Genomic DNA, 14,694 nt, shown 5'->3' with positions numbered 1-14,694 from the left:
GAGCTCGGAGGAGCAGGGGAGGAGCGCGGGCGGCAGGGGAGGAGGGCGGAGAGGCGGCCGACCGCGGCTGCGTGGGAGTCCTCGGATCCGGGTTCAAATCCTGCCACCCCGACTGCGCCGAGGGAACCCAGGGTGAAGGTGAGGGTGCCACCCTCCTCCCGCCAGCGTGGCGCTGCGCCGGGGAGGATTGTGCGGCTGGTGTGCGTGGGGCGAGAAATCCTTTACCCGGAGGAACCCGCGCCGCCCGCCCTCTGGGCGTGGCACCTGCCAGCCCTTTCATTGGAGGAGCGCAGCAGCCCCGCTCGCCGCTAGGATTGCCACCTCCCTCGGCAGAGGAGGAGCCTGAGGGCCCGAGAGGTGAGGGGGCCGGCTCAGAGGCACCCTGTGAGAGCCAGAGGGCAGCCCTGGCCAGGAGCAGACGAGCCCGAAAGAGGGAAGGAGGTAAAGTTGGAGGAAGAGTCGGGGCGTTGCCAGCTGACTTGTCTACCCCGCACCCTCTGCTTGAGAAGGGAGCTGGGCTTTCCCCACCCTGTCTCTTGGGCCGCCTGGTGTGGGCTGGAGGCCTTGGCCTTCTTACTGGGAAGGGACGGAGAGTGGGCAGGCCCTTGGGACAGGCGGAGGTGCAGGACTTCGTGGAGGGGCAGGGCGGGGCGAGGAAGCCCCGTGTTCTGAGCATCTGCTCTGTTCTCATCCCAGTTTACGCAGTCCCGAGTGGAGCGTGGCTCTGGTGTGACAGACCCCAACCTTCCCATGCTCTTGTCTCCTCCATACCCGCTCTATCTCCACCTCTACTTTTTCCTCTAGGGAACACTTGCTCTTGCTTTTTTCTTTGGTTCTGTTTTGTTATTTGGTTCTGGGGATTGAACCCAGGGTCTTCACACTGAGCTAATCCCCAGTTCTTTAAATTTTTTTTAAAATTTTGATTCAGGGACTCAGTAAGTCACTAAGTTGCCAAAGCTTGGGTGGAACTTGCAGTCTGCCTGCCTCGGTCTCCCAGAAATGCATCTCCACATCCCGGTGAGCATAAATGCTCATAGAGACCCATCTCCTCAGCATCGCTCAGATTGCCCCCACCCCCACCCTAGGCACAGTCTAGGTCACACCTGCTTCCCTGCAATAGGATTCTTTCTAAAATCAGGCCCTGCATGGCTGCCCTTCAGCCCTGGGCTCCCGTTGGCTCTCAAGAACATGCAGATCCCAGACATGCCCCCAGGGCTCGTCCTGCTTGGACCCACCATCTCTCTGGCTTCTTCTGCAGCACAGACCGCAACAGGCAGGGTGACCATTCTTTCCCGCAGGTTCCTCAGTGATGTCTTTGGATGCTTGCTCTCCTGTTTCTTGAGCTTGAAATGCACGTCCACCTGTGTGATCCCACTCACTCTCCACGGCTTAACACAAGCACTGACATTCCTGGGAGCTTCTTTCCTTGTGCTTCTCTGCTTCCAAGCGAGATATGCTACTTTCCTCCCTCAAACCTCAGTTTCCCTGTATGTGGGGGTGGGGTTTGATCTCTGAGCTGCATAATGTCATGAATTTGCCAGGGTGGGTGGAAGTTTCTCTCTGACAGAGGAAGAGGTCCTTTGAGTTTGTGGATGTGCTGGATGAGAACTTTGCCACCTGTTCCTTCTGCAGGCCAGGTGGTGCACTGTGGCTTTGATTGTATGGTGTCTAGCGCTCCTTGGCTCATACCACAGAGAACAGGGAAGCTGAGGTCCCAAGCCAGGCTGTTCAGATTCTGGAGTACTGCGTGTGTGCGCGTGCGCACGTGTACGCATCTGTGCACACAGTAAAGTAACGGAATCTGGTGTTGGTGGAGCACTTTAACCTTCTCAGCACTGTCTCACCTCTGGCAGCCCTTTGAGGCAGGCCCTGCAGAGGTCCGCACTCAGAGAGGCTGGGCCACTGCCTTAGTCACACAGCCGCAATGAGAACGAGCCAGGGATACTGAGCAGGGGCAGATGCTGGCCTGGGGTCCCCTGGCCTGGGGAGCCAAATAGACACTCCAAGTGAAAGATGCTTTGTTCTTTGGCTCCAGTCTACCTTTGCTAGCTGTTCTTCCCAGTGACCACCCCCTACATTCTGCCTGCGTCCAAAGCCTGCTTCAGAGCCTTTGCTGTCCCTTGTGGCCCTCTTCCCAGAAGCAGGCAGAGCCATCTCTGTCTGCATCATGCACTGTATGCCTTTCTCTGGCCCAGCTCGGAGCATCCTGGCTTTGTGATCCTGAGTCCCAAGGTCAGAGTCAGCTCCTCCTGGCCAGCAGGGAGCTAGAGTGGAGTAGGTGCTTAGGATGTGCTGTGGATGCCTGAGGATCACTGAAAGCATATGCAAGTCCTCGCTCACAGAAAATGCTCCATAAATGGCAGTGAATAACATTGATATTATTAATTATTACGCTTTTGCTTCAGGCCGGGTTTTATGTTGCAGCCTGTATTTTATTTAATTCTCACATCTTCATGAGATTGCTTTTGAAACCCCATTCTACCAATGAGGAAACTGAGGACAAATGATACCCAATAATGTACCCATAACTATAGAGCTAATTAGTGGCAGAGCCAGGGCAGAAAACCAGTTCTGTCTGCCTTTGAGCTGCATCCTTTCTGCACGCATTGCACGGATCTTATTGCGAGCGCCTTGTGCTCTCTGCCTGTCAAGCAGGGCTGCTCTATTGATTAACATGCAAATGATTTTTTGAGAGAGGGCTTAAGTGTAGTTCTGTCTCAGCCAGCCACAACGGAGATTTGCAACCCAAGCCCTCGTCCTCACCCACCCCTTGGCTATCAGGTTTTCATCTCTAGAGTGATTGACGGGTATTTTTTTTCTCTCTCTGACCCAGAACGCCAGGCCTCCAGTACTACTGAAATGTTTGCACAATCTTGAAGCATTTATTTAAAAGTTGCTTTTCCCCAAAGGGCCTGGCCTCAGCCAGATCCTGAGCCAGATCCAAAAAAACAAACAAATCCTGTCTTTACAAGTTCTTCAGCTGGGCTGCGTGGGGCGGGTGGGGGTGGGGGTCCCCTGGGCCCTACCTTTGCCCTGGCTGGCTGACAGGCCCGCCTGGGGGTGAGGAGCCCGCCTGCCTGTTTACAGCCCTTTCCAATTCACAGGCCAAACAGGAAAAGGGGTAGGGGCTTGGGGAGGAGGTGGATGTCAGAAATCACAAATAACACACTTGCCTCTCAAAGCAATAGGCAGTAGAGATGTGACGCAGATATGACTGGATTGCGTTTCTTGAATGTTCTTTGGAAACTGAGAAGAGTAAGACCCTTGACACCAAGTACGAAGGTCCCCACGACTCTCACAGCAATATGATTGGGGCAGGGGTCCCTTGGATGGGTCCTGTGGGCTGATAGCTGACTGCTACGCCTGGCTGGGCCTTGTGAGCTTGGAAAAGTTCCTTTTGTCTGGCCCAAACCATCATGGTACCACGAGGGGACTGATCTCCAGCCCTGGCATCATCTGCCCTGAGCCATGGCTGTCTGCGGCTGTTCTCTTGGACAAAGCAAGAGGGAGAGGAGGAAGCTCCATTTATGGAGGGCAGTTCTTGGGCAGGATTTGGTGCTTCATGGAGGTTGTCTGGTTTACTGGGCACAGACCCCAGGGGGTACTTGCTGCTGTCCCTTGCTGTAGGTGAGGTGTCCAGGGCAGCACTGGGTCCCAGGGTCTGACTCCAGCACCCCCTATCTGTAATCTCCCCTTCCCCCCAGCAATGCATTGGTCTAGATCAAGGTCTAGCGTTCAGAATATGGCCTCATGTAGCCAGTGATTGGACAACAGTGAGAGGACTCTGCAGAAGGGGAGACCGAGGCCCAGAAAGTGGCACTTTTGCTGCTTTTCACAGTCATGAAGGGCTGTCTGCTCACAAATGGGCAAATGTAGGCTTGCAGCTGGCAGAGTTCAAGCCAGTCCCCTGAGGTTCTGTCTAAGAAGTGGAGGTCAAATGCTCTGATTGCTTTTCCAGAACCCCCAAATGTGCTGATGGCAGGGTTCTCCCTGGGCATTACCTGCTCCTGCCATTGAGTCTGTTCCTCCTGGAAGACACCCAACTCTTTGATGACCTTCATGCCTCCATCCCTGTCCCAGTCAGCACCAGCGTTACATAAGGGATATGTCAGTCCTTACACTGACCAGGCAGGGCCAATCTGTCTTCACCTTCTGGAATGCTTCCGGGAACACCTGCCTTCTTGGTTATTTCCTGTGTCATCTTGGAGAAGTGACTTAGCTTTTTGTTAGGTTTTGTTTTTATTAGTACATGTTTGTAGTATACGATGACTACAGCCATTGTGGGGAGCTGGTACCTGTATGTAACAGATGACTTAGCTTTTGAAGCACCAATGTCCTCATGTACGAAAGGGCCTTATGCAGTATGTGCAAGTGCTTTATGGTGGGGAAGTCCACACAGAGAGATGTCGGGGTGCTGACACTGGCTGTTTCTACTGGCTCTTCTCTGCGTGGCCTGGAGCTACTGTTGAGTGACCACTGGACTGATTTGCTTCGCTTCCTCACCCCCACCAGACTCTCTGGGAGGAGTTTGTGCTGAGCCTGGGCTGGGAGGATGTTCTCAGACAGCTATTGTGGGTGTGGGCTGGTTGCTATGGGAAAAGGCAAAAACAAAGTACTTCACTCTTTTCCCTACCAAGCCCCCAGGCCCTTGCACATAGGCAATGAGGGCCAGCCTGGGGGTACTGGCAGGGCTGGGACCACATCTGATGGTGGGGATGGACCCCCATCTGGCAGGAATGGGCCAAATCCTCCATCTCCAGGGCTCAGTATAGAGCTGGACACAGCCTGGCATGGGGCAGGTTCTCACTAAGTGTGTGTTTATGAGTAAACCTAACTCTGGGAAAATCAGCCCAGTTCTCCAAGCCTCAGCTTCCTCATCTGTAAAATGGGGCTAATGTTACCACTCAGTTCATATTCATTATAGGATTCAGAATAGTGGTCCATGCAGTGGTCCTATGTGTAATGATAATGCTTTCCTGTGCCTAGCGAAACAGACTCAGAGAAGGTAACCGCTTTGTTCAGCATCTCACAGGTAGAAAGGGGCAGAGCTAGGAATGGCCTTTAGGCTTGTCTGGCTCCAGGCTCTGAGACATGGATCCTAGTGGAGACCTCCTGTTGATTCACAGTATTTCCTTTCTGCCTATTCTGAGTAATGAAGTCTCCCATCTTCATTTGAGCACACAGCCATCTAAAGACTGTTATTTCCCAGCCTCCCCCACCCCAGCAGCTAGGAGTGGCATCTGGGTTCTGGCCACTTAATTGAACCTATGTGTGCAATTTCTAGGAAGTGTCCTGATCGGTGTGTCTGCTTTCTCCCTGTTGGCTGATGGCCTGGCTTGTGACCTGACAGCGGGGGCACCCACCATCACACGGCTCAGGTCAGGCAGTGGAAGCAGGAATGCACCGCACATAGTGGCATGACCGGCAGAAGAAAGCTAGTCCCTGAGGGTGGAGGCTCCATCACATCTCGTTCTCGAAGTCAGACAGAAACTTTGACCTGTTTGAGCCACTGTTATTCTGGATATGGACATACGTCCTGATTCACAGTGCTCAATGGGAGACTGTCAGTAAGTAGGACTGTAGCTTTTAAAACATGGGCTTTGTCACAACACTAAACCCTGATTTTCCTCTGCTGAGTCTCCGCTGCCTAGTTCCATGCTGGCCGCATAGTAGGTTTAGTGGCATTTTGGGGAGCCACTCAGATGAGCTGGAGCCCCATCCCCAAATTTTCAGCCCTGCGTGGTTCCGGGTCGGCAAGTGCTGTGAGAGTGTTTGCCTTGTGAGCTGGACGGTGAGATGAGGTGGCGCTGGGAAGGATAGTATGCACCATGGTTTCTGCTGGATGGCACAGGGCAGCAGTTCAGGGTCTGAGGTCCCCAGCTCTTTACTATTTCTTTTAGACCCAGGGACCTGGACCTAGGGTGTGTGCAGTTCCGTGACATTGGTTCCAGCCATCTCAGAGGACATCAGCCGTTAATTAGAGGCCTAGAGTGGTTCCCTTGCTTTCCCTGCTTTATGCCATCCTCCTTGCCTGTGGGCCCTGTCCTGAGGCATGCAGAATAGCTGACCAGCTCCCACAGTGCCACAGTGTCACCTCCCATAGTAGATCTCTTATTCTAGGCATCTTCTGGTTGTCCTCTCTCTGGCTGATGCTCAGATATCCAATGCATACTTATTAAATGCATGGAGGGGGGCTGGGGATTTAGCTCAGCGGCATAGAGCCTGCCTGGCAAGCGCAAGGTCGTGAGTTCGATTTCCGGTACCAGAAAAAAAACAAAAAAAACAAAAAATTAAATGCATGGAGGAATTATTTAGACAACTGGCCGTCTGGTATGTGCTACCTACTACTCTCTGCCTCTTGGAGGCTACAGATGTGGGGGAAGGACTTGGGCTCAGCCTCTAAGGCCATATGTCTCTGGCCCTTATGCACAGAATGTTCATCTGTGTCCAGGTAGGGTTAGGAGGGGCCAAAGAGCTAGTGGGTCTGAGAGAGGATATAGGTTAGGGATGGGGGGGGGGTAAAATTTGGGGTGGTCTAGAAGGAGGGATTAATTGCTCTGATAATATTTATATTGGCTCCAGAATGGGACCTTGAGTCTGGAACCTTCTGCTTTTCTAATCAGCCTTTGCAGAATGAGCAGGGAGGACCAGAGGTTAATGCTTCTGGCTCTTGTTCTCATCCTCACTTAAAAGATTCAAGAGATGCTGATAGCTCTTTATTATGCCCACAGAACCTTCTCCATGCATCAGCCTCACGACAAAGGTCAAGCCTCTGCAAGCTGTGCACAAGATTCTCTGAGGCCTTGTCTTTGAATGGTGTCCCACATCACCTGGACTGTCTCTCAGCGCATGAATCAGATGTGCAAGTCTGTGCACCTGGAGGTTGTTATTGTTAGTTATTTTCTGCCCCTGAAAGCCTCAGGTTTTAAGATTGACTTTTTTCTTTTTTTAGGTCAGGAGACTTCTCAGGGGTGAAAGAGTCAAGTCCAAACTTGTTTCCTGTAAGGGAGAGAAGCTGTCCACCCACCCATCTGTCCACCATCCATCCGTCCACCCACTTATCTACTTAACTCCCCACCCATCCATTCACCTCCTTACCTCCCCCGCCCCCACCTATCCAGTATTCTCTGAGTATATTCTGGGCCAGGCTCTGCGCTGAGAGCTGAAGACTGTACAGATCAGTCAAGTACCTCCCCTAGTCTCCAGCACCGCACAGTGGGACGGAGAAAGATGGTGCAAATAGACTATAAAAAATAAATGTAAATGCCACGATGAGGCAAGTCAGGTGCTGTGGACCACAGAGGTCTTCACTCAGTCATGGGGGTCAGAGGGGTCTTGGAGGATGTAGGTGCTCTTGAGTTGATCTGGAAGGACCAGAGGCAGAGAAAGCATGAAAGTTAAGGGCCAGAATGTGCAAAGGCCCAGGGAATGTGTCAAATAGCATGTCACACTCTTTTGCAAACAGTGTATGCTGGAGAAGGCGGTGGTGGTAGAGTGGGGTGGGAGAGAGATCACAGCTAGAGTCCAATGCAGATTTCTTGACCTGTGGACCTGTTCTAGGTTCATCTGGGAGTAGACAGGGAGGGAGCACAGATGGAGGCCTCCCAGAACCAGAGCCGTTGTGGCTTGTGATAGGCAGCTGGCTCTGAGTGAGTGTGTACTAAGCCCAGGGGCAAGGCAGCCTTTCAGGCTAGCTTATTGACCAGGCGAGCATTAGCAGGGTGAGGCCCAAGCTGCAGAGCCTGGCAGATGGGTTCCATTTCTGAGCCTCAGTCTCCCAATGCTAAGCTGAGGAGCTGTTATTCGGCGATTGAGGCTGCTGATGTTCCTTCCCTTTCCCTTACAGGGTAACTCCAAATGGCCACTCTAGCTTCAGGCTGGGGGCTCTCCCACAGTACCTGAACCTACTTTCTCCAGTTCCGTCCAGGCAGGGTGATTGTCCAAAACAGTCCCGAATGTACCACTCACTGCTTGTGGATAAAAGCACAGTTCTTAAAGAGGCATTAAAAAAATTCCACACTTTATAAACATAGTCTCTGCCTCCCTTCCTTCCTATTCTGTCCCTCCCTTCCTTCCTTCCATCCACGTATCCATCCATCCTTCCATCCTTCCATCGTTCCTTCCTTCCTTGCTTCCCACCCTTTATCTAGCCTCTCAGTCGTTCAACAAACAGCTATTTCTTATCTCACTCTCCTTTCTCCTGTTCACTCACTGCGCACTGCCCTCTTGCCTTGTGTCTGAGGGGCAGTCTCCCCCTCTGTTTGGTGAGAGGTAGTGCTGGTGGTGAGGCTGTTGCTCTTCTCCTTTGCCTATCACTCACCTTTTCTTCAAGGTCACTTCCTCTGTGAAGGCTCCTGCCTTACCAGCGATCCTTCCTCTCGGCTTCCACTCTGAGGCGCTTGTCTCTTTATGGGGTGTATAATTCACAGCATTGTTTCTGTGCCTGTCTGTTGCTCACTGTCCTACCCCAGCTCCACCAGGGTGGCTTCACTGTGCATTGTTTAGGTTGTGCACTGCACAAGAATACCGAACTGAAGGAGGTGATGTGGTGGGAGGCTACATCTGCTCAGAAGGAGGAATGCTTTTTTTCTAAATTTTCCAAAGGCACTTGCTCTCCAAGAGATTGGTTCAATTGGCTGAATCTATTTCAAGTGGGCACTTTTGCTCTTTCTCAAACTAAGGTTCTTTGAGCTAGCGTGATGGATTAACTAATGGTCACCTTGTAACACCCAGCTGAACTGAATCATGTGATTCTGGGCATGGAAGGCCCACCTGAGGAGTGCTGCCAATGGCATAAACTGGAGGGAAACATGGTATGCTGTTGATTCTCCTGGAGAAGCTTATCATACTGGCATTCCTGATATGAACTCAGCTGTTCTCATCGTTGGAGGAGCTTGGATCCTCGCTGTCACTGAGATTGGCTGCCAGTCTCTTCTAGTCCTTAGGCTGCCAGGAGCTCTCTGGTCCTTACCTTGAGCATTGCTTCCTGGCTCCAGTACAGACCCCTCAGCCTCCTGGCACAGATCTTTCATCCCACTGGCACAGACTTTCTAGCTTCCACCACTGACCTTTGGGCCTTCCAAGTGCAGATCCTTGATGCAGAGTTGCATGAGACATTGTCATGGGCTCTAGGCCTTCAGTTGAACTCATGCAGGACATTGCCATGGGATCCAGGCCCTCAGCTAAATTCTTGGGGTCTCTAGTATGTGGACAGACCTCCTGCATTCTTTTGCATTTGACTTTTTGGGTGAATATTATGAAATAATCCTATAAATTATGTGTCCTGTATTAAATCTGTTCCCTCACAAACCCTGACCACCACAGCTAGTGATGGCCACATCCTGATTCTAAGTTCCTGAAGATCAGAATGACTTTGGGCTTAACCCTCCAGCTCCTAGCACAACAGTGGCAGGCCCCAGGGACTTCCAGGCATGTTCTGAAAGGAGAAGACTGCGAGTGGTGAGTCTTGGTTCCCTGGGCCTTGGAGGGAATGCTACGACTCATGCCTGCCTTGTAGGGAGACCAGGCTTCTGACAGTGTGGCTGCAGATTTATTTGGAAATTCCCCAGTAAGTGGTGTTTTTTGTCTCCCGGGGACCTCAAGAGCTCACTAGAGGACCCACAGACCAGGGCTCCTCCAAATATTGTTTTAAACTGATGGATGCCATGCCAGGCAGAGAAGGGACAGGCATTTTTCATACATGAAAGACAGTACATTCTGGGGCCAAAACAAAATTATTTCACGTTTGTATGATAACAGGCAGGGAGACAAAGATGATGTTTGAGGACATTTAAACCTCAAAATCATTAGTCACTGTCCCAGCAGGCTACACAAATAAATGATCAATGCACAGAAAAACAAGGCCCTCTGAGGTGTTTGCCCAAGACCACTTATGTGTCAAGCAGACTTATTAGATGTGAAGGGAATGATTATTTGTACAAAGTGAAATGAACATGTGCAATAATATTGTAAAATGTTTATTAGTCTAGAGTGTGCTGAATGTTCCTAAAATATATCAGGTTCTCAGCTTGCATTTAATGTACTGTTATAAATGATATCACATCCTTCCAAGCCGATTTTCCGCTTAACGCTAAGCTGCTTTGCTGGGGGAAAGCGTGTTTTCAGATCCCAAGTATGAAAACACTGTGGGGTTAAACTCTCTTTTCTACTTTCTGCACCCCCCCCCAAAGGGTTACCTCCCTGTAAAACTTGTCCAAGTCTGGCTGGGAGGGAAGGGCAGTTGGTCAGGACAGAGGGTTTAGGAAAGGAGAAGGAGGTGAGCGGGTTATTGCAGTAGAAACATTAGACAGGAAGCTTGGAGAGTATGATTGCAGGATCTGCTCACAGATTCCCTGCTGTGTGGCCTTACACAGTCCTTTCTCCTTTCTGGGCCTTAGTGATTGTAATCAGAAGACGGGAACACGTCTGAAGGGACTACCAGAGCTAAATGTTTGCACATTCTAAGTCCCAGTTTGCTGAGACCTAAGTCTGGGAGATCAGAAAGGATTCTGGAAGTGAATGAATGAAGTGCTATATAAAATTTCTTATTTTTTTCTATGATTTGTTGGCAAAGTCTTCCTTATCTCTAAGACCCTGCCCGATCATTCCCTCCCTTGAGAAGCCCTCTCAGATCCTCTGAGCAGCACCTCCTCCCCATGAAACTTGCTGCACTTCCTGTCACATAAGCCCGTGGTGTCCCCACATCTGTCCCCTGGGCCAGGTGCCTAGTTGGTGCTCAGGGAATGATTAGCGGGTGTGGGCTGAGAGGAGCTGGCATGACTTTGGAGGTGATGCGGCACCTGCCCTACGAGTGAAAGATGGGGAAGGAGGTTGGTCCAGGTTTGCCCTCTGCCTGGGCAGAGCCCTGAGGAGGCCAAGATTGCTCAGGCTTTCTGGAGAGTGTTTCCTACAGTTTAGGGGGAGCAGAAGGCCCCAGCGGAAGCCCACAGCCTCAGCCCTGAATAGGTGGGAGGGAGAGGAGGGGGCCATGCTGGGGATCACCTGAGGCTGGCTTGGGTCTCTGGTGGGGACAGGGTGGTTTCCCTCCCCTAATTCCTCACTCCCAGGGCTTGCCTGAAGCCCCTGATCTTCTCTCAGCCTGTGTTTTTTTTTTTTTTTTTTTGGTTTTTCTCCGGTACCGGTACCGGGAATCCCTCACGACCTTGCGCTTGCCAGGCAGGCACTTTGCCGCTGAGCTAAATCCCCAGCCCCTCAGCCTGTGATGGTCTGGCTTCTTTTGGAGATCTCAGGTCGTAGCATGCTGATAGCTGTACAACACAAGCCAGATGTCCTTGAGGTCCCCGCCCTGGGACAGTCTGCCATTGCCTGACTGAGTCATCCTCTGTGGTGGGCTGGGGCTGTAGGAGAAACCTCTGGTTTTGCTCTAAACCATTCTTCATCCTTGCCCGTGGGCAGAGGATCCTTCTGGCTGGCTGTCCTTGGAACCTGTCCCTAGATAGGGCCCCTTGCTCCTGGCCCTGCGCTGCCCCAGGGAGATCTAGGCTGGTTGGTGCCTACATTCCTCAGCCAGGGGTGGTGCTCCAAGATTTAGCACCTGAATCAACGTCTTGGGTGGCTGTGGGTGGCCTGGCCGGGTGAGGAGGTGGGGTGTGTGGGGGATCGGAGCAGAACGGTCTGGTGCTTTAGGCTCTGACTACACTACAATCCAGATTCCTTGTGCATCCCCTGGGTCCTGCTCACCTCTGACCCTGCTTCATCCTCCTCTTCCTCTCCTGTGCACCCAGCGTCTCTCACTGCAGGACAGCTCTGTCTGCCGCTGCCCTGTTCGTGAAGGACACTAGCCACCTGAGATGGGACACTGGCACCCCGGCCACCTCCACCTTTGGCCCCGTCAGCCGCCCCTTGGAGTTGGGCTGCTTCGAGGCAAACATAGATGACAAGAGAAGAGTGGGGTCAGGGTGTGTATCCCCAGCTCTGTCCCTTCGGTGTCTTGGGCTAGCCTTGTCCCAGCACCAGGTGCCTTCGCGTGTCTCAAGGAAGCAGACTGTAAGTTCCAGCCACAGCTCTCTGCCCTGTTCTTCAGGTGGGAGCTGTTTTGCTGCTGGGGGCGCAAGTCACTGCTCCGTTCCTCCTGTTTTCTGAGCGCTCTCCGCAGTGCACCCTGGAAAGAGTCTCACGGTAGCCTCCTTTTCCAAGTGTGCTGCCTATTTTATTGGGATCTGACTGGCGCTCTGCCTGTCCTGGCACTGGTCGGGATGAGTGAGCAAGACCCTGTGCCCATACTCCAGGACGGGGTTCTGGGGGCTGTGGGTAAGGGGGCAGTGCAACGTAGCAAGAGCTGTGCTGGGTTGCTTGGTGCTTTGTTACTTGGCAGAGGTGCCCATCTTTCCAGGAGGAGCCTTTGAAGAAGCTCTGCAGGGCTTGTGACCTGTCCGCATCCCTGAGGGAACCCCCCTACAGGGCCACCTCGGAGACTTGGGGAGGGAGGATGAGTGTCCCAAGAGGGTTGAGAGGAGCAGGAGGGTCAAAGTTGCCCTCTACCAGATTGGACTTGGCACCCGTGCCTTGTGCTTGGTCCCTTTGCTGCCCTTCTCACCCTGGTGGAGGTCACTCCTTCATCACAGCTGTGACTCCAGGCCAGAAGAGGTGCAGTGACTTGTAGTGGTCACAGAGTCGGTTTCCATGGGGTCAGCAGTAGCCTGTCTTCTCTCCAGAGAGGGTCCAAGTCCAGCCATTGTCCTCCCTAGTGCTTGACATTAGGCCAGGCGCCCAGTGAGAGACAAGGGCACCACGTCACACTGGGCAATGCTTTCTTGCTCGACTACCCTGTGTGTGGGTGTGGGTGTGTACGTGTGCTCACACGCACAGGTAGGGAGCAGTCTGCTTTGTTATGAGTTGAATTGGATCTTCTCAGTATTTGTATGCTGACCCTCTAACCTCCAGTACTTGGGAATGTGACCTCATCTGGAGGTCAGGCCGTTATGGAGGAGATAAAGTGAGGTTAACCTAACCCAGTATGACTGCTGTCCTTATAAAGAGGAAAAATCTGGATACAGACACACACACACACACACACACACACACACACACACACACACACAGGGAGGACACCATGTAAAGATGAAAGCAGAGTTCAGGGGATGACCCTGTAAGCCAAGGAACCCGAAGGTTGCTAGCCAACCCCCAGAAGCTGGGGGAGAGGCATGGAACAGATTCTTCAGTCCTCAGAGGGAATCAACCTGCCGGCACCTTGATCTTGGACTTCCAGCCCCAGAACTGTGAGGCAGTCAGTGTTGGTCCCCATTACCACCACAAACCTCTGCCCTGTTGGTGATACTGTCGTGGCAGCCCAAGCAAGTGAAGGACCTCTCGGTGCTCCAGGCTGTGAGAGCTGCCGAGGTGATGAGTGGATCTGTGCAGGTGATGGTGAGTAGCCCAGCAGCATGGTGGGAAGAGAGTGACTGGGACTAGGGGAACAGGGCTCCAGGCCCAAGTTTGCCTCACTGGGCTCAGGCTTCCTGCCTCAGCACTGGGGGAGTATGCCACGGTTTAACTGGAAGGTGATCCCCCAAAGACTCTTGTATTGGGGACGTGATCCCCAGTACAGCAGTGTGTAGAGGTGGGGCCTGGAGAGGTGATTGGATCCCAAGGATGCTAACTTTATATCAATGGACTTATCACTGACAAGTTCACAGCCCAGTGGGGTATTAGGAGGTGGAGCCCTGTTGGAGGGAGGAGATCACTGAGGGTGTGTCTTTAACGGGTACGCCTTGTCCCCAGCCCATTCCTCTGCCTCTTTCCCTTTTTCTATGCTTCCTGTGCCAAGGAGCGAGCAGCTTTCCTTTCCCAGCCCTTCTGCTATGCTTCTGCCTTGCCACAGGCCTCAAGCAACGGAGCCAGCTGAGCATGGACAAAAATCTCTGAATCGTGGGCCAAAATAAACCGTTCCTCCTCACAAGTTGTTTTTCACAGGTATTTTGTTATAGCAACGGGAAGATGACCAACACAGGGTGGGACTCTAGGAGTTCTGTGACCTTCCCTAGCCCCAACTTTCCCAGCTGGGAAGAGGAGCCCAGAGAGGTCAGGCACCCCCACCCCAGGTCACACAGCAGGTCAGCGGGAGGCTGGCCAGGCACCTGGCCACTTGCCAAGTATGTGGTGATTGCTCTTTGTGCTTGGTGCCTCCAACCAGCAGTCTAACTTCCCATCCTCTGTACTCAGCCCCTGGGTGGCCCTGGTGCCTGTGTGGGTCTGATGAGGCTCCAGCTGTTTGGAGAGGTGACTCCTGCTGGAGGGTGTGTGAGGGGAGCTGCTGATGTCCTTCAGGTTCTAGCACTGCCTCTGGCTGCCTGGATGGAGGGCGGGAGGCCTGGGTGGCCAGAGGCCCTGGACCTGCTGGCCAGGGCTTTGCAGTAGTGTGGAGGCTGATCACATGTTCCTCGGCCTCTAATGTTGTTTTGGGCTCTTGGATGGGAGGCTTGATGCTCTGGCTATGTTTCTGACTTCTTTTATCTCCTGCCTCCACCGCCTCCTAGAACCAGCCCAGGGACTTGGTGTGTTTAGCACCAGGGGGATTTTGACACTGTCAGGTGGTTGGCTCTCCGGCTCTCTGCCTTTCAGTGTCTGAAGGTGTTCAGTGAGGTGTCACAAGGGCTCTGCCTTTTGCCGGGGCTACGTGGCTCCTCCCAGTTAGAACCAGAAGGGAGCCAGCAGGGAAGGAGAGGTGCTGTTGAC

General features: G+C 52.7%; 1 long non-coding RNA gene across 2 annotated transcripts; it reads left to right on the top strand.

Annotated features, from left to right (window-relative positions):
- Window positions 1-334: 334 nt before the first annotated feature.
- LOC102029163 lies at window positions 335-9,024 on the top strand. 2 transcript variants are annotated; one of them, XR_001236658.1, is made up of 3 exons: window positions 335-441; window positions 6,732-6,866; window positions 6,953-9,024. It is a non-coding gene; the product is annotated as an uncharacterized LOC102029163 (long non-coding RNA). The 2 variants fall into 2 exon arrangements; XR_001236657.1 differs by adding an exon at window positions 5,285-5,378 and having other exon boundaries at window positions 6,732-9,024.
- Window positions 9,025-14,694: the final 5,670 nt, after the last annotated feature.

Source organism: Chinchilla lanigera, unplaced genomic scaffold (genome assembly GCF_000276665.1).
Source record: "Chinchilla lanigera isolate Chin_1 unplaced genomic scaffold, ChiLan1.0 scaffold00063, whole genome shotgun sequence".
Taxonomy (NCBI): Eukaryota; Metazoa; Chordata; class Mammalia; order Rodentia; family Chinchillidae; genus Chinchilla; species Chinchilla lanigera.
This window is presented reverse-complemented; position numbering and strand designations above follow the sequence as displayed.